Source organism: Rutidosis leptorrhynchoides, chromosome 4 (assembly GCF_046630445.1).
Source record: "Rutidosis leptorrhynchoides isolate AG116_Rl617_1_P2 chromosome 4, CSIRO_AGI_Rlap_v1, whole genome shotgun sequence".
NCBI classification, from domain to species: domain Eukaryota; kingdom Viridiplantae; phylum Streptophyta; class Magnoliopsida; order Asterales; family Asteraceae; genus Rutidosis; species Rutidosis leptorrhynchoides.
Window position 1 is genome coordinate 126,362,272 of NC_092336.1, and position 24,706 is coordinate 126,386,977.

Genomic DNA, 24,706 nt, shown 5'->3' on the forward strand with positions numbered 1-24,706 from the left:
TACTTTGTGGAAGAACCGGTTGAAATTATGGATCGTGAGATCAAAACTTTGAAACGCAACAAGATTCCAATTGTACGAGTACAATGGAATGCCAAACGAGGACCTGAGTTTACTTGGGAACGAGAGGATCAAATGATGCGGAAGTATCCTCACCTTTTTCCGACTCCTCCATCTACCTCAGCTTAAATTTCGGGATGAAATTTTCTTTAACATGTGGGTAATGTAACGACCCTGGATTTTCCAACGTTTATTTATTAATAATTTTTATTATTAATACGTGTGATTAAACGAATGTATGTTATTACATTTACATGTTGCCATGATTGCCTGAACTTGACTTTAATTACCCGAAACGTCTTTGTGACACACGAAACTTCACGAATAATATTTTCAAGTATTATTTACATTCATGATTGATTTTATTAATCATTTTAATTAACTATGGTGATTAGTTAGTTACTTGATCTTTAATTGGATTTATTTGTTAATTACATACAACTTGGACTTTTAATTGAACATGGGCTTATAAAGCCCACCCTACTTCTTTCATGGACTTAGTTAAGCCCATTACTACATGTAAGTATCACCATTTGAACTCAACTAGTTAGTTTGTGCATAAGGAATATAGTTACTACATAATCCCCATGAACTAACACTTAATATCCACCTTTTATGACACATACATGCATGTACCTCATGGACAAACTTCTTCCCCCTTCCCTCTTTGCAAAACCGACGGCCTCCAAGGCCTTTAGAGGTGTTTGGTTTCTTTTTTTTTAGTACTCCATTCACTTGTTCCATTTCATTTTTCACACACCTAAAATACTTGCAACCTTTTCTCTCATTTCTCTCTCACTTTTCTCTCTTTCTTGTAAGTGTTTTGAACAACTTGTTCTTCCTTTTTCTTGATGAAAACCGTAGGCCAAACACCCTTAAATCATCATCATCTTTGTTCTTTGTTGTTAATTGTTTGTAGTTGTTAGTTGTTGTTACTTTGTTACTTGTTATTATTTACTTACTAGTTTCCAAGAATCAAACTCTTTAGTTTCATTCTTCATAATATCTTGAACTTTCAAGAACACAAGAACATAAACTTACTAGTTTATGATTCTACATTTATTGTTTCAAAAGTTTGTAAGTTCATGTGTTGAAATCCTACTTGTAGTTCTTGAAGTAAACTTAAAGTTTACTTTACTTAAAGATCAAACTTTGGTTGAATCTTTAAAAGTATGAACAACCATGAACCTTTTACTTGTTTTCTTAGTTTATCTCTTTATATCATGCACTTTAATTTCATGTTTGTTGGTTGTTATTGGTCAAATGTTACTAGTTAACTTTGATCTCATTAATCTTGAACTAAAATTCACTTTAAAAGTTCAAGAACATGTAAGTAAGTTTCTTTAATTATAACTTGGTACACTTATGCTAGATCTAGACTTTTGAGTCTTGGATCTTCAAGATCAAACTAAAGAACTATATTCTATGACTCAAGATCTTGATTTCATGAGTTTACTATCAAGTTTGTAACTTATTATTAGTTTTAAAGTTCATGTATGTGTTAGATCTAAGACTTTGATGTAACTTTGGTTCATCAAACTTCATACAACTCTTAAGTGAGTTGTGCTTCATGTCTTAGACTTACACTTGAGTTATGATGGTCAAACCTTGGTGAAAATGATGCAAACACGTCGACGAGTTGTACACTTGAAGCTACATGCATCAAGGATGAGAACCGTGATAAGCATCGAACACCAAGAACCACCGGAACCTACTGACCTGTCTGTTTTCTGTGTTCTGGGTCTGATCAGTAAGACCTGGGCTGTTGTGATTATTATTTTCAAATATCTCTGTTCGATTAGATAACTTTTCATATAGGACTCATCTTAATCCGAGTTACGGTTTAGGATTTATGGCCCTCCGATCGTCACTATGTCCTTTTAACGTTGTGCAGAAATTTCTGACCTACTCGCACTTAGACCGTTGCCACGGTCAAACGAAGACAAGTTTGCTTCTGTAAATTTTACCACACATAAACGACTCATATACGGAGTCATGGCCACTGGTCTCACCTTATTTCAGTAAGGGTAGAGGCCGTGGTGACTGACCGAAGTCAGCCTTTGTTTTAAACTACTTTCATAAACGAAACATACTTTATGCCTTTTGTTTGATGATGAATGATGATGACCTTTAAGACCTTATTTACATACTTTTAAACCTTTTCGGACGATTTACTGACTTAGTACTATTTGACTTAGGTTGAGGACCCGTTTGGACAACCTTCATTACTTGCTTACTTTCCGAGTCATACTTTACCGCTACTTTATCATTGTGACTTATAGCATTCCCTTTTTACTTTAACTTATTTTGGGAACTGAGAATACATGCGGATTTTATGTTTTACATACTAGGCACGAGTACTTAAACTTATATATGTGTGGGTTATACAACGGCAGAAACATTCCCTTTAGCTCGGTAACGTTTAGTCATTGGTTTTTGAACCGGTGAACGCGAATCTTAGATATGGATCCATAGGGTTTGACATCCCCACTCGGGCTAGTAGCGCTAGCATTTAACGAGTGTTTAATACTTCTTAAACATACGCACTTGCCATGTGTACTTTCAGGGGGTATAAACGTTAAGTTAGTTACCAAGTGCCCACGGTTAACATATACTTTATCATACTGTTTTGAAACGCTCTTTGTAGCACTGAAATCTCGTGGCCTACCTTACATACTGTTATACTTAAACAATAGCTCACCAACCTTTATGTTTCCATTTTTAAGCATGTTTTTCTCAGGTGCTTAAGGTTATTTGCTTCCGCAGTCGTGCTAGTCTTGCCGTACACACCCGCTGCTCTAGTGTTATCACCGCATGAACTGTTTAACTGCATTCAAACTTTAATACATTTGAACTATGTTTTGAAACGACCTAAGGGTCACATACATTTATTCATGCTTGCTATTCGTAGAAGCATACTATTGGTGTAAAAAATTTGATGTCAGTTATGACGTCACCTTTTTATCGTGAATGCAACTTCTTTTATTACAGCATATAGTACTTAACCTTGTAATGATCCTGTTGTTGATGATTCGTACACGATGGTTTTGTACGGGGCATCACAACTATCCTTTGTAGGAGCAATAGTAAAGATCACCCTATAGTTTTCCGGTCTGGCACAAGGTCCTGTCTTCGACCATGCTATGCAACCACCGTTCTTACGGTTGACACCCGATTTGGTTCAGGTGACCTAATGAATTCTGGTGAATTCTCAGGATTTTACGTTCAATGGTAATGAACGCATTGAAAATGGGTTTTTAGAAAACAAATTGGTTTGTAATTTGATCAAAATATTTTCCCGTTCAAGCTCGAGTTTAGATATCATCGAATTCCATGAGTTTGTAATTCTCAATCTTTAAGGTCAATCTCAAGGATTGAGTAATAACAGGCTTAAATGCTGATTTTTGACCTTTAAGGAGATTATCCTTTTTGGGGATCTGATTCATTAGTCTTATAAGCTAATTTGCACGGTGCCCCCCCCCCATTGTACGAGACAGATCCCCTCATGGTTAGGATAAGTCTGACCACTTGGCGACCCTATTTGATGCTGAGGTCCGTGGATTTCCAGCTGATTTTCGAGAAAACTTTTCAAGGTTTTTCGTAGTCTCTACAACTGGTCTGGACGACAACTTCCTGACCTAAATCAAGAAGCGAGTGTCTTTTTCTCGAAAGACTTTACTTCCTTTTAAATTCCATTTATATTACAATAAACTGGGTAAAACTGATTAATATTGTCCAAAACAAAAGTATCTTCAATTATTTGTACAAAAATATGTGATATATGTAATAAATAACTTGGTAAATTTTTCCCACACTTGGCTTTTATTTTTCTTTCTTTGCCTTTTTATTCTCTTCTATTCCATTTTAAATGAATTCAAGAGTTTTGGATTGTTTCTCAATTTAGGTCCTTTCCGAGGTAACAATAATTTCGGTGTTAACACCTAGTTTCATCGTTCATAAATATGTATAAACATGATTTTGAGTTCATTTAGTTGAAAATTCTTAAAAATTTCACTAGAAGTGGGTAGTCAGTATATAAGACTAGGGCTGTTCTTTATTATCAGAGAGCACTAGATTCTAATACAACTACTGCTTTACTAGTAAAGTTTAATGGTGGCTATTAAACCAAGTGTATAAAAAAAAATTTAAAACCGAAAGAATTTAATCCCTTCCCACACTTAAGATCTTGCAATGCCCTCATTTGCAAGAAATCGGTAGCAATTTAAATTATTGAGGGTGATTAGCGTAGAAAAATGATTAAATTTTACCAAAGTTTCCAAACATATTGTTGTTTGTGTGAATGATAAATGGTGCACATCATTTGTTCATTCCTGCAGTTGTTATATCACATTTATTTTGCATCTTGTCGTCAAAATTAGTTGCTTTTATTGAACTTAATGTCAGTCTTTGAAAATGCGTTATTTTACCCTGTTGTGTACATGAGATAAAATACATACAATACAAATATAAACATGCATGGTAATTTGAAATGGGACTTAATATCCCACTTTCAAATTACAAAAATAAAATATTAGTACAAAATAATTAAAATGTTAAACATTACATAAAAGTATTAAAATGTTAAATGTTTAACATAAATAGATAAAAATAATAAAAGATAAGAAATCACCAATGGAACACTATTGATTTGGATAGGGGTTCCAGTTCATATCATCGCTCAGGTTCCATGGTTGGTGATAGGTGTCCTGGCAGGCTTGATTGGGGTCGTACAGGTAAAAGGGTGGTCGCATGTCGGGCTGATGTGGTGGATAAAAAGTAGGCCGAGTTGGGATGTAGTTATGTGGTACCTGATATGATAGTTGGCTCATGATTTGGTGCTGATGAACTTGCAAGCTATCGTGTTGGCGTCGCCTGGAAGTCTCATACTCATTTGTGGCTTGACACTGCTCATACTGACGATGCCTATCCTCATTACTCATTTTCACCTCATCTATACGCTGGAAAATGTCAGTAAAACTATCCCTAATGACATCCTTGATATCATCTTCTTCCTCCATCTCCTCATTCGAACCCCTCTCTACCTGTGGATGGGTGCCCTGATACGGTATTGGCATATTGTGTCTACGTTTTAATACCTTTGCACCCTGATAAACCTGCAAACCTATAGTATTGGTTTGTTCCTCAACTACCATCATTGGACCCCCGTGTTCCCTATCTACACCTAAGTACTCTCCAATGAGAGTAACAAAAATGCCTCCTCCTATTATTCCCCCGTCCTGTATTCCTTCGACAACTTTGGAAAAATAAAACTCAACACAGTATGGGATATTAACAAAGCCTCTAGTGTCTCGAATGCACTTAAGGTAGAATAAATCGTTTATGCTCATTTTCTCCTTGTTTCTACCTCTTTGTGTAATCGAGTTTGCTAAAAATCTATGTATTATACGAAGCTCTGCTTTGTTAATATCTAAATAGGAGTGTCTTCCACCCCGTGTAAACACATTAAAATTTGACATATGCCTCCATACGGCGTTAGGGTCAAAATCTCTATCTACCCTCTCACCGTGATAAATTAAAGATGTACAATCAGGTGATAATAATTCAGTGGGGGTGTAAATCTGTAAAGCTCTAGCCATGTCCAGCATGGACATCCTGTACATAGCACCTCCGAGTAAAAATCTAAGAAAAGTCTTATCGTCTAACCTATCTAGATCCTTATTTAAGGCTATAGTACTCATTAGTTCAACACACCACTCCTTATATACAGACCTACGCGTGGTAAATAAACGTTCCCAATTGGGAAAAGAAGAGCTGCCATACCTTTGGATTAGATGCTGCCTAACTGAGTTAGCTAGGTTGACCCTTTCCAAAGGCTCCCAATCTATTACCCTTGGTACTTCTACATTTTTGGTCCAAAGCTTAAATTTGTTACTTTGGTACGTTGGGTAATCTCTCCAACTTCTATCAAACCTTAGATTAGGGTGTAACTCCTATTCATGATTTCTTGAGTGTTCTATTACATGATGAACGGGAAATATTACGTAGGCGGTAAAAAATTGTGGCTCCGGCTCATAGTATGGCACGTGTTGATCATAATGTTGTTGTTGTTCGGGTTGTGGTTCCGGTTGTGGTTCTTGATCTGATTCTTGTTCAGGTTGCCAAGATGATGATGCACCATCTGTATCTGTATTTCTCTGCAAAACACATTAAACACAAATTTTGTGCATCCAAATATGCATTAGTGTTAGCAAAATAACAAATTAAAATAATTACAATAACATGTTTAATCCATATTAAACTTATACTCATTTCCATATTTTTATCAATTCTACAATTTTTCAAATAATCACATATGAAAATGCATACATTGTTCCTAAGCATTCAACTCAAATAACATATTAAAATAACCATTACTAGTAATTAAACAAGTTTCAAATGGCATTTATATCAAAATAATCAAGTTCATGAATTTTAGACTTAAAAAGTCCACTTTGATGTTCAAAAATCATGTTTATTATCAAGGTTTGGATCATTTAGCAACCTAAACATGTTACACTACTTAATTTAGCAATAATTCATAACAAAAATCGGCCATAACCTGTTTATATCAAAAAGCCCCAAATTGCTCAAGAATACAAACCCTAGATTTCTAAAAATTTTGAAGTTTAAGGCTTCAAATCATGACAAATAGCATCAATCTAGGCTATACAAGCATAATATACTAACAATTTAACTCTAATTAAGCTAGAAATTATCAAAATTAAATTAGGTAAAAATTAGCTCAAGAACACTATAATTCAAATTTAAAGAGTTTTAGGGGTGAAGTCGTTACCTTCTTTGAAAAACTTCTGAACAAATGCATGATTAGAGCGAATTATAGCAAGAAAATTGGTTGATTTTGATGAAAAATTGATGAATTTAGGGAGGATTTGGAGTGTATTTGCGTATGTGTGTGTGTGTTTTGTGTGGACAGAGAGCCAGCTCGCTGCTATTTGTTTCTGTCCAGTTTTTTGTTCCATGCGATCGCATGGGTTAGAAGTGTAAACCCCATGCGATCGCATGGGGTATATTATTATTATTATTATTATTATTATTATTATTATTATTATTATTATTATTATTACTATTTTATAAAAACCTTTTACTTATAAAATAATTAATTAATTAGTTTTAAAATTTTGTGTTCCTTGATATTTAGAATGAGGTCGTTTCGGTATGTTTACCTAGTTCTTCCCTCGACTAAATTTTAAACTTTGTCATTTTGAAGTGTTGTTTTAAAAGCAAAGATTTTTTTTAATGTTTTTGGCATACTTTAGATCGATAAAATTAAAAATAATGATAATAAAATTTCTCGTCCCGCCCTCGGGTAAAGCAATTTCGGTTCAACGACCTAGTTTTCAACTCACGACGAATTTTAAATATCAAATTTTTAACTTAATGAAATAAAGTAAATTTTTGTTTTTAAATTCACAACAAACTTAAAATGCATATAATTTTAATATAAATATTAATAATATTTATATATAGTAATTTTACAAACTTTCATTTAAAATATTTTTTTATCCCAGGCAGCGGCGCCATATTCTACTTCTCTTCCCTTCCTTCTCCTCTCTTTCTTTCTCTCATATTTTCTCTTCACTTATCATTCTTTTTCTTCTTTCTTTTTACTTTCATTATTTTTTTTAATTTTCTTTTTTAATTTTTTTATAAAAACCTTTTACTTATAAAACAATTAATTAATTAGTTTTAAAATTTTGTGTTCCTTGATATTTAGAATGAGGTCGTTTCGGTATGTTTACCTAGTTCATCCCTCGACTAAATTTTAAGCTTTGTCATTTTGAAGTGTTGTTTTAAAAGAAAAGATTTTTTTTAATGTTTTTGGCATACTTTAGATAGATAAAATTAAAAATAATGATAATAAAATTTCTCGTCCCGCCCTCAGGTAAAGCAATTTCGGTTCAACGACCTAGTTTTCAATTCACGACGAATTTTAAATATCAAATTTTTAACTTAATGAAATAAAGTAAATTTTTGTTTTTAAATTCACACCAAACTTAAAATGCATATAATTTTAATATAAATATTAATAATATTTATATATAGTAATTTTACAAACTTTCATTTAAAATATTATAATTATATATTAGTTTTAAAAATTTACAATAATAATTTAATATTTATATATTAATTTTAAAAACTTGATAAAAAAATAAAATTAAAAATCTTTTTGGTCTTTTATCCCACTTTAATCAATCAAATATTAACAAAAATATACGTCCCTCTTTTGGGTAAAGTAATTTCATCTATATTACCTAGTTTTACTCCTGACGAATTTTTGAAATATTTTGAATTGATTGATTAAAGATATTTATAGCTTATGAATAAACGGTAAATTTCGCAGTGATGTAATAAATTTTTGTATGATATCTATAATTTCGGTTTCGCATACCTAATTTTATTGAATATTAATTTAATACTTTATAGCGAACGATTCGGCGTTTATTATCAAAAGGTTAAAAGCAATAAAATAAAATAAAAAAATAAAAACTGTACATACCTACCTGTGAGATAGAATTCTTAGAGACCTGCTTTAGCCGACTCATAGGAGAGTCGTGTGATTTGGTTTTCCATAGCTACATAAGCGTAACCTCGATTTTTCAATAACTTTTCTTCTAAACATATGAACGGTCCTTCTCTGCATAGAGTAACAAATTCGGTATTTGAATATGTTTGATTGTTCGAACATTTACCTTCGTGTGACCATTTTCCGCATTTATGACATCTTTCAAGGTGTCGTGCTCTTCTTTTTGTTGCGGATTTTGATTTTCCTTTACCAAAATGTGTCTTATGATGATTCTTCCCGAGTTCTTTCCTCACTTCTTCGATTTTGCCTCTTATGAATGATACCAGTTCACTCGGGAAGATGTTATTATTACGTTTAGTAATCATAGCGTGTAGTAGTAGACCATGGTTCAGATCAAAGGAATTCTTCATCTCGTAAAACCTAAAACAAATAAAAATTCGGAATGGAGGGAGAAGACTAGTTCTTTAGGGTCTGGTAGGGAAAGATCATTCGGATTCAATTTTCGAGAACTACACGAAAACAGAACATCTATCTCTAACAGAAATTCATATTACCCTTAAAAGATTTGAATCTTCCCACACTTAGTTAGCTGTGGTGTCGAAATTGTGATTAACTTCATCTTCAACTTCCATTGGATTATCTATGTAATGTTTAACTCTGTGACCATTAACCTTAAATTCAATCTCGTTTGAATTTATTAACTCTATTGTTCTATACGGGAAAACTCTTTTGACTATGAATGGTCCAGACCATCTTGATTTCAATTTTCCATGAAATAGCTTGAATCTTGAATTGAAAAGAAGAACTCTGTCTCTTTCCTTAAATTCTTTTGAACTTCTGATTCTTTTATCATGCCATTTCTTCGTTCTTTCCTTATAGATTAACGAATTTTTGTATGCTTCATGTCTTAATTCTTCTAATTCGTTTAGTTGACTTAACCGTAGACGTCCGGCTTCATGCAAATCAAGATTACATGTCTTCAAAGCCCAAAATGCTTTGTGCACAATTTCTACTGGAAGGTGACATGCTTTTCCGTAAACGAGTTTAAAAGGTGTGGTTCCAATTGGAGTTTTGTAGGCGGTTCTAAAAGCCCAGAGTGCATCCTCCAATTTCATGGACCATTCCTTCGGATTTGATCCTACGGTTTTCTCTAGAATACGTTTTAAAGCTCGGCTGGTATTTTCAACTTGTCCACTTGTTTGTGGATGATAAGCAGTGGAGATTTTATGAGTTACTCAATATCTTTTGAGAACTTTCTCAAGTTGATTATTACAAAAATGAGTACCCCGATCACTTATTAAAGCTTTCGGTGTTCCGAACCTAGCAAAAAGACGTTTTAGGAAGTTGACTACAACTCGTGCATCGTTAGTTGGGAGAGCTTGTGCTTCCGCCCATTTAGATACATAATCAATGGCAACGAGAATGTAGAGATTATTATGAGATTTTGGAAATGGATCCATAAAGTCAATACCCCAAACGTCAAAAACTTCACATACTTGAATGACATTTTGTGGCATTTCATCACGTTGACTTATTTTTCCGGCCCTTTGACATGCATCACAGGATTTACAAAGAAGGTGTGCGTCTTTGAAAATTATAGGCCAATAGAATCCAGCGTCGTAGACTTTTCTTGCTGTGAGTTGAGGCCCATAATGCCCTCCTGTTGGTCCTGTGTGATAATGGTTTAAGATTTGACTAGCTTCATCTCCGAATACACATCGACGTATTATTCCATCGGGACAACTTTTAAACAAATGTGGATCTTCCCAAAAATAGTGTTTTATATCACTAAAGAATTTCTTTCGTTTTTGGTACGACAACCCTTTTTCAAGGAATCCACATACTAAGTAGTTTGCATAGTCTGCAAACCATGGAATTTCATTATAATCAATTTTCAAAAGATATTCATCAGGAAAGTTGTCTTGAATGGCCGATTCATTTAGAACTTCTAATTCATGATTTTCAAGGCGAGAAAGATGATCAGCGGCGAGATTTTTTGCTCCTTTTTTGTCTTGGATTTCAATATCAAACTCTTGTAAGAGCAATATCCAACGGATTAATCGTGGTTTGGCATCTTGTTTTGAAAATAGATATCTAAGAGTAGAATGGTCGGTATAGACCACCGTTTTAGCTAGAACGAGATATGAACGAAATTTGTCAAAAGCAAAGACAATAGCAATGAGTTCTTTTTCAGTAGTTGTATAATTTTTTTGTGCTTCTTGTAACGTCTTACTAGAGTAATAAATAGGTTGAAATCGTTTTTCAATTCTTTGTCCTAAAACGGCTCCTATTGCAAAATCACTTGCATCGCACATGAGTTCAAATGGTAGATTCCAATTTGGAGTTATCATGATCGGCGCATTAGTGAGTTTTTCTTTAAGAATATTAAAAGATTTGATGCATTCATCTGAAAATATGAATGGAGCATCCTTTTCTAGGAGTTTGTTCATAGGAGTGGCAATTTTAGAAAAATCTTTTATGAAACGTCGGTAAAAATCGGCATGCCCTAGAAAACTCCTAACTCCTCTAACATTGGTGGGATGTGGAAGTTTAGCAATTACATCTACTTTAGCTCTATCCACTTCAATTCCTTCCTTTGAAATTTTATGACCAAGAACGATGCCTTCTTTAACCATGAAATGGCATTTATCCCAATTAAGTACTAGATTTGATTGCTCGTATCTAATAAGCATTCGTTCAAGATTAACTAGACATGATTCAAAAGTATCACCAAATACAGAAAAGTCATCCATGAAAACTTCCATGCATTCTTCTATCATATCGTGAAAAATCGCCATCATGCACCTTTGAAAGGTTACAGGGGCGTTGCATAGTCCAAATGGCATGCGTTTGTAAGCAAAAGTACCATAAGGGCACGTGAACGTGGTTTTCTCTTGATCCTCGGGTGCTTTTGGAATATGAAAGTATCCGGAGAAACCGTCAAGAAAACAATAGTAACTATTTCCGGCTAATCTTTCCAACATTTGATCAATGAAAGGTAAGGGAAAGTGATCTTTTCTGGTGGCGTCATTTAATTTTCTATAATCAATACAGACACGCCATCCTGTTAGTTAGAATAAGCTCATCTTTTTCATTTGTAATGACAGTCATGCCACCTTTCTTAGGTACACATTGAACTGGGCTTACCCATGGACTATCAAAGATTGGATAAATTAAACCTGCATCTAGCAGTTTAATAATTTCTTTCTTAACAACATCTTGCATATTTGGATTTAGTCTTCGTTGGCGTTGCACATAGGTTTTATGACCTTCTTCCATAAAGATTTTATGTGTGAAATACGAAGGACTTATACCTTTAATCTCATGAATCTTCCATGCAATAGCTGGTTTATGAGCTTTTAGCACAGAAATGAGTTGAGATTTTTCATTTTCAGTAAGAGAAGACGATATTATTACAGGTAATTCAGATTCACCATGTAAATAAACGTATTCTAAATGGGTTGTAAGTGGCTTTAACTCTAATATCGGTGGTTCTTCTATCGATGATTTGTATCGATATCTGTCTTTCTCTTTTAACATTTGAAGTTCTTCTGTTGTTGGTTCATATTCATTAGCCATAAGTGTAGCTAACATTTCAGCTTCATCAATTGGTTCAGTTCCTTCTCCTAAAGAACATTCTCCCGTTCCTTGTAATTCTGGAAATTCTTGTAACAATTCTGCATGTGAATCTATAGTTTGAATATAATAACATGTATCATCTGCAGATTGTGATTATTGCATGGCTCTATCAATAGAAAAGGTAACACTCTCGTCCTCTATACTTAGGGTCAGTTTCTTACCAAACACGTCTATTATTGCTTTAGCCGTGTTTAAGAATGGTCTTCCTAATATGAGAGGAACTCGAGAATCTTCTTCCATGTCCAGAATAACAAAGTCTACTGGAAATACTAAGGTACCAACTTTAACTAGCATGTTCTCCATTATCCCTCTAGGATATTTTACTGATCGATCGGCTAGTTGTATGCTTATTCGTGTTGGTTTTAATTCTCCAAGGTCTAGTTTAGCGTATAGTGAATACGACATTAAATTTATACTAGCACCTAAGTCTGCCAATGCTTCTATTAAACTAAGACTACCCAGAAAACATGGAATTGTGAAACTTCCTGGATCTGAGAGTTTTTCTGGTATCTTATTCAACAGCACTGTAGAACAATTAGCATTCATTGTAACAGCCGAGAGTTCTTTCATTTTCTTTCTATTTGTGATTAGATCTTTCAGGAATTTAGCATATCTTGGCATTCCTGAAATCACATCAATGAAAGGAAGATTTACATTTATTTATTTAAACATATCCAAAAATTTGGATTGCTCGGCTTCAATTCTTTCTTTTCTCATTTTACTCGGGTAAGGAAGTGGTGGTTGGTATGGTTTAACATAAGGTTTAGCCTTAACTGTGTTATCTTCATTAACCTTTTCAACTACTGGTTCTTTTTCCTTCTCTTGATCAAGTTGTGGTGTCTGTGTAGTAGGAATAGCGTCATCAGAAATTTCAGGTATTTCAGCTGGTTTAAGTGTAATACCACTTCTTGTGTTAATGGCTTTAGCCGTTTTATTTCGGGGGTTAGCATTTGTATCGCTGGGTAGACTCCCTGGTTTTCTTTCACCTATCAACCTTGCTAGGTTGCTTACTTCTTGTTCCAAATTTTGAATAGAAGCTTGTTGATTTCTAAATGCTTGAGCATTTTGTTTATTGGTTTGTTTCTGAGATGTGAAAAACTGAGTTTGAGATTCAACTAGCTTTGACATCATGTCTTCTAAATTTGGATTTTTATCATCGGTTTGTGGTGGTTTAATTAGAAAAATAGGTCTTTGCTGATTGTAAGTATTATTAGATACTTGTTGATTGCTAGGACCTTGTTGGTTGTTGTATGGAACATTTCGGTTATAATTCTGATTTTGATTGTAGTTTGGTCTTGGCGGTTGATAATTATTTTGATAATTATTTCCAGACCTTTGATTCATGTATGAAACATTCTCTCTTTGTTCCATTGTTTGTTCAATACTAAGACAATCTTTTGCCAAATGTGGTCCTCCACACTGCTCACAACTAATGCGTATTGCATGAATATCTTTAGTCATCTTTTCCATTCGTCTCTCGAAAGCATCTAACTTTGCAGAAATGGAATCAAAGTCATGGCTAGAATCGGCTGTAGCCACTTTAGATGATCTAACGATGTCTTTTTCTTGATGCCACTCATGTGAGTGGGAGGATGTGTTATCAATAATTTTGTGAGCTTCAGTTACGGTTTTCTTCATAATGGAACCACCAGCTGCTATGTCGATGTCTTTTCGTGTAGTAATGTCGCATCCTTGATAGAATATTTGTACTATTTGATAAGTGTCTAAACCATGTTGAGGACATCCTCTCAAAAATTTTCCAAATCTTCTCCACGCCTCATATAAAGTTTCATTTGGCTTTTGCGTGAACATAACAATTTCTCCTTGAAGTCTCACGGCTTTAGATGCCGGAAAGAATTGTTTAAGAAATTTTTCAACTAAGATATCCCATGTATCAATCGCTCATTTAGGTAACGATTCTAACCAATCTTTGGCTTCTCCCTTTAAAGTCCAGGGAAATAACATGAGATAGATCTGTTCATCCTCAACTTCTCTGATTTTAAATAGAGTACAGATCCTATTAAAGGTACGAAGATGTTCGTTTGGATCTTCCTTCGGCGCACCACTAAATTGGCATTGATTAGTTACCATGTGTAGGATTTGTCCTTTGATTTCATAATCTGGGCCATTAATGTCTGGTTGAGTAATGGCATCACCTTGGCCAGTGCGTTTAGCTCTCATTCGATCTTCCATACTTAGAGGTTCCGGATTTTCCATGATTGAATTTGTTGAATCTGAATCACTATAGGATTCTAATTTAATGGTTTCTTCCTCGACAATCTCTGGTTGTATGATTTGTGGTTCAGGAGGAATGATTAGTGGTTCAGGATCTCTGAATTGTCCCTGAATATCCTCCGGATTCTCAATTGCGAGGTCGGGTTCAAAAAATGGATTATCGAAAATTTGAATTGGAGTACTTAGTCGACTAGATGATGATTCTAAAGAAAAATCAACGGCGATTATATTGGCTAGATGTCTTGACTGAGTTACAGGTGGTGAACGTATGAAAGGTTGTGAACGTTTTGCTCGGTGCATTCACTGAATATCCTATTAGTTATAAAGATAAAAATTATATAAGTTATCAAATTAATAAACTTTTCTGATTTTGCCCACGTTTCGAATAGCCAATAGATGCAGCAGGTAGCCAGGACCCTTTAAATCGGAAGCCCACAAATCCAACTATTACTACGAACCAGAAAATTTTGGATGTCTATCAATTTAACCGCTTAAAATAATTTTTCGTCGAAATTTAAAGAAGATAAAAAAAATCTATGTCCTAAAAACTAAAGCGTCGAAATGAAAAAGAAAAGCGCGTCGAAAAATAAGAGGTCGAAAAACAAGCGTCGAAAAATAAAAGATCGGAAAATAATAATAAGAAAGTAAAGCGTCAAAACTTAAAAGCCTAAAAACTAAGAATTAAAACTTACGTCTAAAGGTATTAAAGCTTAATAAAATTCTAAATCCAAAACGGCAATTACTTAAAAGGTACTAAAATTTATTGAACTAAAGCGATAAGCGACGTCGTAAAATTCTAAAGCACCTAAATCTTATTCTAAAGAAAAAGCACTTAAGGGATTTTACGGCAAAGCCTAAGAATCTAGAAATATAAAATACTACGGCAAAAACTAAGTTTAAACTAGGTACGAACGATAAAAATACAAATTACAAATTAAACGCTTAAAATATACAATTAAAAAAATTGAAAAATAATAAAATTACTTATTTTTATAAAAATATTATTTTTATATTATTATTTTATAAAAGTATTAATTTTATAATTTAATAAAACTAATTAAAACTAAAATTACAAATTAAATAAAACTAAAACAAATTATTATTAAATATAAACCCTAATTACAAATTAATTAATAATAATAATTATTAATACGTAACCCTAATCGACTAGACTAAGGTTTCTGACCTGTCTTTTCACCTCATGCGATCGCATGAGGTATCAGTTGTTTGGCCATGCGAGCGCATGGCGTGTGGATCCAGGCCAGCTGATGGGCTGCTACAGTTTCGGCCCGTATACTAATTTTAATTATTTTTTTTTCTGAGTTTAATATATATAAAAAATAAATATAAACTTATTAGATTTATAAAAAAATATTACTTATTAGTTTTATAACTCTTAAAATATAAACTTTTTAATTTAAAAACTTAAAAATATAGAAATATATTTTTCTTTTTTTTATGTTTTTATATTTTTGTATTTTAAATATTTAAAACTTAAAAATATATTTTTACAAAAATAGTTTAAAACTTAATAAAACTCTTTTTTTTTATAGCATTTCGCTTTTGGAGTTGTTGAAGTTCCCCGGCAGCGGCGCCAAAAATACTTGATGTGTGCGAGGTGTAGTACGTAATACTATTAATTTTACTACGAAATACTATTAAATACGATACAATTTTACACAAGTTATTTATTTATTTATTGAATGGAACATACCTAAACCTTGCTACAACACTTATAGGAAGTGTACCTAATCGTAGAGTGGTGTATTTTTTAGTAAGTCCGGTTCGTTCCACAGGGACTCAGCTAAGTTTAACGCTATATTTATTTTAAAATATATTTGTATAAAAATATATATATAAGTAATATTATTATTGTTATAAAAGGGGGGTTTTACCGTTTAGTGACCGGTTTGCCAATTTTACGTCTTAAGTCGCAATTAAAACCTAATGTAAAATATTAAATAAAAATACAACTTAATTTAAAGCGTAAAGTAAATGACGATAAATAAAAATGCGATAAGTGCAATAAATTAAAGTATGATAAATAAAATGACGATAAATAAAAGTACGATGACATATGAAATAAAGGAATTATGCTTATTTAAACTTCCATAATCATGATGTTCGACGTGTTGATTTTAGTTTATTACCGAGGGTTAATTGTCCTTTGTCCTGGTTTAATTGATACGTCCATCTGGTTTTTGTCCATAATGCTCCATCAGTCATAAATATAAAGTGCGAGTGTTCTCGTCAAATTAACTTTGTACCCGAAGTCAAATATTCCAACTAATTGGGGACTTAAACTGTAACAAGGTCTTAATACTTTGTTTAATAATTACACCAGGATATCGACTGCGTGTAACCCAAGGTTTTAATACTTTGTTAACAATTACGCCAAGTGTCCTTGTACGTAATCTACCCCTGTTTTAATGAGTCCATTGACTATTAACCCATTCCCGTGTCTGGTTAAATGAACGATTATTAGTATTTATAAATATCCCGCCCATCGTGTCCGATCGAGTGTATGTGGTTATTTATAGATACGTCAAATTGTAAATCTCTATATTAAATTAACGAACTATCATTCAGTTAAACAAATATAAAGCCCATTAATAGCCCATAGTCCAATTCCCACAAATGTCGTTCTTTTGTCCAAACCCCAATTATGGTCCAAAACCCAATAACCCCGTCTTAATATTTAGTCCAACATCACGATTACTTCGGCTTAAATAAGCATAATAATAACTTAGCTACGAGACATTAATTTAAAAAGGTTGAACAAAACTTACAATGAGTATAAATCGCATAGTGTTACACGGACAGAATTTCGACTTACAAAACCTTTAAAACATTTCTTACAATAACCCAATTATTATTAAACTTAAATTAAAATTATAATTATAATTATAAATATATATATTCTTTACAGAGGAAGAAAGAAAATTGAGGTGTATATTACTCGTCGAATTCGTTGGCTATTTATAGGACCTGACCAACATTTAGGGGCCATGTGATCGCATGGAAATTGCTCTTCCAGGCCATGCGATCGCATGGTGACTTGGGACAGCTCACAATCTTTTGTTTTCTTGTTTGCCGATAGTTTTTATTTTAATATATAAATATAATATATATATATATATAATTTATAGAATTATTTATATATTATATTATATTCGTGTGCATAGTTGACTTGTAATTTTAGGTCCGTTGCGTCGCGCGTTGATAGTTGGTTCATGTCCTGGTTCCAGATTTTCGAACGTCCTTTCGTACGATTTAATATCTTGTACTTTGCGTTTTGCGGCTCGTACTCTTGTAAATTTTAGACGTTTCTCATCAATAAATTGAACCACTTGGATTGTACTTTGTACTTTTTAGCTTTTTGGTCATTTGCGTCTTCAAATCGTCTAATCTGTCTTTTGTTTTCACCTTTTATTATTTAAACGAATATCACTTGTAAATAGAATAATTGCAACTAAAAGCTTGTCTTTCTTGAAGGATAATGCTATGAAATATGTGTTCGTTTTTAGCATTATCAACTTTCTAAGGTGTAGAAGGTGTAAGTTAACCCAGTGTCATGTTTTTTCTATGGATTAACGAATTGAAGATCAAGTGGATAATTTTCTTTTAGTAAAATTACCTGGATAAAAGATAGTAGTTGGTTTAAGCTAAAAGTCTTAAGTGCGAAAAAGTAAATAAGTGGAAGGATATCCGGAGTATGCAGATCAGGGAAATGTTGACCAAGATATCAGTGTTGGGTTAGAGAAAGGTAATTATGCTTATGTTAAGACTATGCTTGGAATGATGTATGTAACGACCCTGGATTTTCCAACTTTTATTAATAATATTTATTATTAATGCTTGCGTTTTAATAAATGTATTTTTATACATTTACTTGTTACCGTAATTGACTTTACATGTCCCGACTCGTCTTTGTGACACACGTGCTTTTCACGAGTAATATTTCAGATATTATTTACGTTCATGATTAATTATTATTAATCATTTTTAATTAACTAATGTTACTAGTTAATTACTTGGGCTTTATTTATTTAATTGTTGCATACTTACATGGACTCATGTTAATGGACTTGGAAGCCCACCCTACTTCTCTTAATGGACTAGTTGTGAGCCCAACATGTTACTAGTAATTCATTAGGCTTAAACTTAGATTAATTAAGCTAAGTTGGAGACAAATCTTACAAGCATGCTAGAACTCTTTCCCATAGATTTAACTTTAAACCATTTTGAGCTTTCACCTTCTCCCCATGCATGAAAGAAGCAAGTTGACCTTTCCTCTTTTGGCCTTGTGACCGTCGGCCTAAGGGCTTGTGAGGGAGTTCCATTTTCAAAATTTTTTGTTACTTATTTACTAGTGTACTACTTCATTTTCTCACACACAAACTCAAACTTTCTTTCTCTCATCTCTTTTTCTCTCAAACTTGTAAGTGACAAGACTTTACTTTCTTTCTTTTTCTTTCTAAAAATCGATTACTAGCCCAAGTATCATCATCAATTACTTGTTTTGTTACTTATTCTTTTGTTGTTGTTTACTTACTAGTTGTTAAGAATCAAACTTTCTAGTTCATTCTTCATATTATCTTGTTTATACAATAACATACAAGAACCAAGGAGGATCAAGTTTATAGTTTGATTCCTCCATAAAACTTGTTAAAAAGAAAAGTTCATAAGCTTTATAATCATACTTGTGTTCATGTTTTGTAAACTTAAGGTTTACTTTCTTAAAGATCCAAGCCTTGGCTTGAATCTTCCTAAGTATGAACAACCATGAACTTATTACTTGCAGATTTAATTTATTTCTTCCTTTTGTACATGTTTCAATTCGTGATTCTTGTTTTGTTGGTCAAGTATTACTAGTTAAACTTGATCTCATATTTCTTGAAACTAAAGTTAACTTTATAAGTTCAAGAACATAGAAGTATAACTTTCTAGTTATAACTTCATATACTTATGTTGGATCTAAGTTTCTATAACTTATGGTCTTCCAAATTTGTTTAAAATAAGAGCTTATAAGCTTATATACATTTTACAAGTTGAAAATCTAAGTTTCATAACTTGTGGTTTCATTAAAGTGAATATCCAAGTTCTATAACTTAGGATCTAACTTAAGAACGCTAGATCTAGACTTTCTAGTTTAGGATCTTTAAGATCTAACTAAGATCTAAGTTCTACAACTTAAGATCTTGTTTATTTAGTTTACTTTCAAGTTTGTAGCTTAATATTACTATTAGAACTCATGTATGTGTCGGATCTAAGATCTTGATGTAACTTTGGTTCATCAAACTACTTACAACCCTTAATTGAGTTGTGCTACATATCTTAGACTTATACTAGTGTTATGATGGTCAAAACTTGGTTAATATGATGCAAACACATCAACGAGTTGTACACTCGAAGCTATAAGCATCAAGGATGAGAACCGTGATGAGCATCAAGCACCAAGAACCCACCGAGACACCTTACTTACTGTTTTCTGGAACTGATCAATAACCTGGGCTACTGGAAAAGTTAATTTCCAGCTAGCTCGGTTCAATTAGATAATTTTCCATTTAGACCTCGTCTTAATCCGAGTTACGGTTTAGGATTTATGGCCATCCGAAAGTCAGTACACCCTTTTAACGTTGTGCTGAAATTTCTGACCTACTCGCACTTAAACCATCTCCACGGTCAAATGAAGACGAGTTTGGTTCTGTAAAATGGTCAGCCTCTATGGGACTCATATACGGAGCCATGACCACTGGTCTCACCTCATTTCAGTTTGTATAGAGGTCGTGGCGACTGAACGAAGTCAGCCTTTATTTCAAACTCTATTCTTGATTGAAACATACTTTACACTTTTTGATTAATGATGAATGATGATGATACTTGATAAGGCTAAAAAGGAACATATATTTCATAGCATTATCCCCCAAGAAAGACAAGATTTTAGTTGCAATTGTTCCATTTTCAAGTGATATTCGTTTATATTAAATAAGTGCGAAGACAAAAGGCAGATTCGACAAATTGAAGACAAAAAGGTCCAAAAAGCTCAAAAGTACAAGATACAATTAAAAAGGTTCAAATTATTGATGAAGAACGTCTAAAAATGACAAGAGTACAAGTTACAAAACGCAAAGTACACGATATAAAATAGTACGCAAGGACGTTCGAAAATCCGGAACCGGGACATGAGTCAACTCTCAACACTCGACGCAACGGTGTAAAAATTACGAGTCAACTATGCACAAGAATAAAATATAATATTTAAATAATTCATAATAAGAATAATATTAAATAATAAAAAGTTGTTAATTTAGCATAGTTCAGGGGTCGTAAATGAAAATTCAATTTCATATTTTGCCTATAAAAGGCGATGATTATCGATCAATTTAAAAGCATCCCTTTTTCTATCCTAAAAATCTATTATCAATATCAATATCTAAAAATCTCTATCATAATGTTAATGTAATAAGATATAACAATAATCTTAATTTTAATTTTAAATTATGATAATAATAAGATTTATGATAGAGATCGTTTGAGTGTGTAAGTCGAAATTCTGTCCGTGTAACGCTACGCTATTTTTAATCATTGTAAGTTATGTTCAACCTTTTTATATTAATGTCTCGTAGCTAAGTTATTATTATGCTTATTTAAAACGAAGTAATCATGATGTTGGGCTAATTACTAAAATTGGGTAATTGGGCTTTGTACCATAATTAAGGTTTGGGCAAAAGACCGACACTTGTGGAAATTGGACTATTGACTATTAATAGATGGGGGGTATTGTCTAATTGAGTGACAACTCATTGGAGTCTGTCGAACCTATCTTCAAATTAATTATCCTAATAATTAATAATGATTATGGTTGTCCTATTTAGTGACGTTCATATGGAATCTATTATAATCATTTAATTAATTATTCGGGTTGGGTAATTGATTATTCAAACTGATCAAGTGGGTAAATTAATATTCATATCTAATCAAAACAGGGGTAGATTACATACAGTGATAACTGGTGTAATTGTTGACAGAAGTGATGACTGCGTCACAGTTTAAATCCTTAATTAGTTGGAATATTTGACTTCGGGTATAAGGGTAATTTGACGAGGACACTCGCACTTTATATTTATGACCGATGGACTATTATGGATAAAAACCAGATAGGTATCAAATAAACCATGACAAAGGACAATTAACCCGAGTAACAATTAATTAAAATCAAAACGTCAAACATCATGATTACGGAAGTTTAAATAAGCATAATCCTTTTATTTCATATTCTATCGCAATTTTATTTATTGTTATTTTATTTATCGTCATTTATTTATTTTACGCACTTTAATTATTGTCATTTATCTTTACGCTTAAAAATATAAAATCGACAAACCGGTCATTAAACGGTAAAAACCCCCCTTTTATAATAATATTACTACTTATATATATATATATATTTATAAATATAGTTTAATAAAAATATAGTACGTAATCACTAGCTCCCTGTGGAACGAACCGGACTTACTAAAAACTACACTACTCTACGATTAGGTACACTGCCTATAGTGTTGTAGCAAGGTTTAGGTATATCCCATCCGTAAATTAATAAAACTTGTGTCATATTTTGTAGTATTTCCTAGTAAAAATAATACTATTTCGTACCCTCACGCTACACACATCAAGTTTTTGGCGCCGCTGCCGGGGAGCGCTAAAACGCTATATTTTTAATTATAATAATATTGAAATAAAATATAATAATATAATAATATTGAAATAGAATATAATAATATAATAATATTGAAATAGAATATAATAATATAATAATATTTTAGAATCAAAATTTGATACGTAAAGTTTTAAAAAGTCGTATTTATTAAATACTTCAGGGGTATATTATGTAACTTGTAATTAATAATTTCTATCATATCGCTTTCATGTGAATAGTAAATTAATTAATTTCTTTTCATTTACTATTCATGAATAGTAAATGAATTAAAAAAAAATTTGAAAAAAAATAATAATTATAAAAAAATTATTAATTTGTAAAAAAAATCGTTTTTTTTAAAAAAAAAAAAAAGTTGTAAAAAAAAACGTTTTTTTTAAGAAAAAAAATTCGTTTTTAAAAAAAAAAAAAAAAATTGTAAAAAAAAAATTCGTTTTTTTAAAAAAAATAAAATTTAAAAAAAAAAAATTTTTTAAAAATAATAAATAATAATTTTTTTTTTTAAGTTTTATTACCTTTAGATTTTTAGACTATAGTTGCAACTTTTAGTATTAAGTTTAGTTTTGCCATAGTTATTTTTACTTCTAGAATTTTTAGGCTTTGCCGTAAAATCCCTTAAGTGCTTATTCCTTAGACTAAGTTTTAGGTGCTTTAGAATTTTACGACGCCGTATTTCGCACTACTTTCTTATTTTTATTTTTCGACGCCTATTTTTCGACCTTTTTATTTTTCGACACTTTTCGACGCGCAATCTTTTTCTCTCTTATTTCTCGTCATTCTAGTTTTTAGGACTTAGAATTTTTTCTACTTCTTCTCTAAATTTCTTAAAATTACGAAAATTTATTTTAAGTGGTTAAATTGATAGACATCAAAATTTTCTGGTTCGTAGTAATAGTTGGATTTGTACGTGGACCGGGTTATTGGAGCCAAACAGTACTCAATTATATTGAGACCAAACGAATCCTACCCCTCTGCTGCATCTTTTGGCTATTCGAAACGTGGGCAAAATCAGAAAAGTCTATTAATTGGATAACTTATTATAATTTTTCTTTCCTTTTTAAAAACTAATAGGATATTCAGTGAATGCACCGAGCAAGACGTTCGCCGCCGGTCATACGTTCACCACCTGTAACTCGATCAAGACATCTAGCAAATATTGTCGCCGTTGATTTTTCTTTAGAATCGTCATCTAGTCGAACAAGAACTCCAACTCAAATTTCCGATAATCCATCTTTTGAACCCGACTTCACAATTAAGAACCCGGAGCATATTCAAGGACAATTCCAAGATCTTGAACCACTAATTATTCCTCCTGAACCACAAACCGTTAAATCAGAATCTTCTAGTGATTCGGATTCAACAAATTCAAATATGGAAGTAACGGAACTTCTAAGTATGGAAGATCGAATGAGAGCCAAACGCACTGGCCAAGGTCATGCAATTATTCAACCAAACGTTAATGCGCCAGATTATGAAATCAAAGGACAAATTCTACACATGGTAACTAATCAGTGCCAATATAGTGGTACGCCAAAAGAAGATCCCAACGAACATCTTCGAACCTTTAATAGGATTTGTACTCTATTTAAGATTAGAGAAGTTGAGGATGAACAGATCTATCTCATGTTGTTTCCCTGGACTTTAAAGGGAGAAGCCAAAGATTGGTTAGAATCGTTACCTGAAGGGGCGATTGACACATGGGATGTTTTAGTTGAAAAATTTCTTAAACAATTCTTTCCGGCATCCAAAGTCGTGAGACTTCAAGGAGAAATTGTTACGTTCAAACAAAAGCCAAATGAAACATTATATGAGGCGTGGACAAGATTCGGAAGGATGTTGAGAGGATGTCCTCAACACGGTTTAGATACTTATCAAATAGTACAAATATTCTACCAAGGTGTCAACGTTGCTACACGAAAAGACATAGACATAACAGCTGGTGGTTCCATTATGAAGAAAACCGCAACTGAAGCTTACAAAATCATTGATAACACAGCCTCCCACTCACATGAGTGGCATCAAGAAAAAGATATCTTTCGATCATCTAAAGCGGCTAGAGCCGATTCTAGCCATGACTTTGATTCCGTTTCCGCAAAAATAGATGCTTTCGAAAGACGAATAGAAAAGATGAATAAAGATATTCACGCAATACGAATCAGTTGTGAGCAATGCGGTGGACCACACTTATTGAAAGATTGTCACATTGAACCAACATTGGAACAACGAGAGAATGTTTCCTATATGAACCAAAGGCCTGGAAATAATTATCAAAATAATTATCAACCGCCAAAGTTAAACTTCAATCGAAATCAAAACATTCTTTACAATCCAAACGGACCCAACAACAACTCGTACAACCAACAAGGTCCGAATAACCAACCAAATCAAAACAACACTTTCAATCAACAAAGACCTAGCTTGTATAAACCACCACAACAAACCGAAGAGAAAAAGCCAAATCTAGAAGAAATGATGGCAAAGCTGATTGAATCTCAAACACAATTCATTACATC

The 24,706-nt window shown here is 32.7% G+C and overlaps 2 non-coding genes across 2 annotated transcripts; one reads left to right on the forward strand and one right to left on the reverse strand.

Annotated features, from left to right (window-relative positions):
• The first annotated feature begins 13,967 nt into the window (after nucleotides 1-13,967).
• Nucleotides 13,968-14,074, forward strand: LOC139845909 (small nucleolar RNA R71). The gene has a single exon (XR_011758662.1). It is a non-coding gene; the product is annotated as a small nucleolar RNA R71 (small nucleolar RNA).
• Nucleotides 14,075-23,948: 9,874 nt separating this feature from the next.
• On the reverse strand, nucleotides 23,949-24,055 carry LOC139846147 (small nucleolar RNA R71). The gene has a single exon (XR_011758886.1). It is a non-coding gene; the product is annotated as a small nucleolar RNA R71 (small nucleolar RNA).
• Between the last annotated feature and the right edge of the window lie 651 nt (nucleotides 24,056-24,706).